Genomic DNA, 2916 nt, shown 5'->3' with positions numbered 1-2916 from the left:
GCCTAGCATTGCGCCCTAGCGCCTCAGCCGCATAAGCTGCCTTTGGCTCTAGCCAAGCTAAGCAGCCCAAGCAGTGGTCCCTACCATAACACCTCATCGGCCTATGCCGAGCTGACTTTTGGCCTCTGCCAGTCAACTTGCCGGACCACGTCGATGGCTACCCCACGACCGCACTATCCAAGAAGAAGACAAGAAGAATTAAATTTTTCTTACCTCAGTGCGGCGCGGAGAAGACGAAGAAAGCAGCGAAAGACGATCCCTTACACAGGCAAATGTAGAAGATTGCTAGGGAAGGGGGAACAAATATCCTCTAGCTCTCTCTCTTTTGCAGGGTAGAATAAATTGATCTACAAAGTTGATTTAATAACCCAATTAAGGTGGAATTAAATAGGCTTTGAGAGAAATTTATTCCCCTTTCCTAGAAGGATCTAATTTCTTATTGAAGAGGGAATTTACATCAAAATAAGAAGCAGTCCTAAGTTTCCTAAAGCAAGAAAATCTCTACACCTATTGCCTTTTTTCTATGAGCAGCCCAACAGGTGTGGGGGCATTTGTGGAGCCAAAAATAATCACAAAGCGACATGTGGATTTTTGGATAAAAGAGGACAAAAATACCCTTGAGGCATACCGGGATTCCTACGCACGAGCAGCGAGCAATTATCCCTCAACTAAGTCAAAAGTGCCCAAGGTAGGTAACGATTCAAAACTTATCTCATTCCATATATTTTTTTACCTCATTTTCCCTTTTTTAGCTAATCAATTAGCTAATTATCTTAATTATTCCATAACTCCCCAAATAAATTCTTTCAAAATATGTTAATTAGTCAATTAATAGATTTATTACCTAATTAATCTATTAATGGCTAAATAACCACAATTTACACCCAAAAAATACCTAAATGGCCGGTCCCTATTCTCCTAATAGGGCCGGCCATATCCCTATATATAGCTCACCATTCTCTCCCAAAAAGAACTTCCAATTCTCTTGCTAAAATTCTCTAAAATTCTCAAACACTTTCTCTCTAAATTCTAACTTTGGCATTGGAGGTTCTTCGGCCAAATTTCCCCCCCCCCAATTCATCGTGGGCGCATGAGGCTCTTGGCCTTGACCAAAGTTGTTAATTGTTTTTTAGGTGCAATTTTGTCCAAGATCAAGGAGAAAGAAATTTGCATCCACAATTATAACATGCATATACTAGTGCAACTGCTAACAGGAAGATCTGAGTTCCATACCTAGAGATACATTTAACTAATGTACATTATCAAATGTCCGAGATAAAAGTTCTAATTAATCGCACGTTTGAAGGGAGCAGATTACCTTGTTTACCTACAAGTACATCAGCGTACTTTTTTCATGTCTTGCTTAGCTTGGGTCTGCGATTAAATGATGCAAATTAAGGAGCAGATTAGGTTGTTCACTGACTTTTGTATGTACATATTATTCGTTCTAATTACTAGTCATGTCAGTATAAATTTATGTCGTGCAAGAACATTGACAAAACGAGGCAAATTTATTTATACAAGAGATCCAATTACAACAAGCCCTAGCCGGAAGTAGATGATATACTTTCGTACGTAGAAGGAAAATCACCATATCTTGAAAAGCAAGCTTACCACACTACACTTTTTTTAGATTCTTCATTGACAACTAAATGCATGAAAAAGGTGATGATCAGAATCTACTTATATCGACCAAAAAGATAAGAAGCATCATTGAGATTGATGTGGGTATAACTTCTTATTAAGCCAAAGAAGAGATGCTTATTAATCTCACTATTTCTTGTTCTTCTTTTGATGATCACAATCTAGCAGCTCCTCTAGCAACTTATCATCCAAGTACTCTAACTCAAGAACTTCATCTTGCCCACCACAAGCTCGCCCCTGCATAGGCATTGATGACGAAGAAGATGAATAATTAGCCGATGCCGATGAAGATGAAGAGCCACCACTTGCCGAAGGGTACTCATTAGGAAAGTTCAAAATGGCTAAGCCACCCCTCATAGCATAAGCCGCTCTATCATAAGCTCTAGCTGCCTCTTCAGCTGTGTTAAAAGTCCCAAGCCAAACACGCGCGCCGTGCCTATTTGAGTCGCGAATCTCCGCTGCATACTTGCCCCATGGCCGCTTCCGCACACCCCGGTATCGAACTTCCCCGGCATCCTTCTCTTCCATGTCCTTCGCTTTGGAGTCCATATGTATGCAGTTTGCATGGCCAAACTAAGGATTGTGGAATTAGCATTTATATGAAGTTAAAAAGCACAATTAGGCTGCGTTGTTTGAAACTCAGGGGACCCCATTTTATCCACGTGTCAAAGAATATGGCTGAGAAATTGTTCCCACGTGCTTGAGAGAAGCTTCCATAATGACCATACATATTATACAATAAAGCGCATGAATCCAATGTATCCGGATGGTCAATGTGATGGCTTTCAGGTCAAGACGAAGCCCTTTTCAGTATTCTCTTACTTTTTGGCCTTGTTTGTGGATGTTTGATTCGAATAGCTTAATAATGTGATTTGGACAATGAAAGGGCAAAGGGCAAAGGCAAAGACAAAGAGCAAATCTAGCTCTGTAAATTTAACCCCACAAGGAACAAAAATATAGTTTTCTAAACAGCCTATATGGTGCCTCACTATCACACGTATGAAACTTTTAGCACGTGTGTGAGTGTGAGTCGTTTCAGGATGAGCTATGCGGCTTAGGTACCACTTGGGTATCATTGTGTCATGTTCCACCACCACTGAAAGGCACTAAAGAGACGTTCTGGAAAGAATATGTACGGTCACCAATAGATACGAAGATTTTCTCTTCTGTTATTCTTTAGTTTTGTAAGTAGAAGCCGCAGGTTTAAAACAACGCCTTCTCTTAGCGTTACGACTAGATATCAATTTTGTTTAGGTGGAAGGAGATCACAGC

General features: G+C 40.4%; 1 pseudogene; it reads right to left on the bottom strand.

Annotated features, from left to right (window-relative positions):
• Positions 1-1492: 1492 nt before the first annotated feature.
• Positions 1493-2227, bottom strand: LOC137733042 (ethylene-responsive transcription factor ERF096 pseudogene; annotated as a pseudogene).
• Between the last annotated feature and the right edge of the window lie 689 nt (positions 2228-2916).

This window comes from Pyrus communis, chromosome 16 (assembly GCF_041283825.1).
Source record: "Pyrus communis isolate YQ-2024b chromosome 16, ASM4128382v1, whole genome shotgun sequence".
Classification (NCBI taxonomy): domain Eukaryota; kingdom Viridiplantae; phylum Streptophyta; class Magnoliopsida; order Rosales; family Rosaceae; genus Pyrus; species Pyrus communis.
Note: the sequence above shows the minus strand (reverse complement) of the source record. Positions and strands in the feature narration are given on the sequence as shown.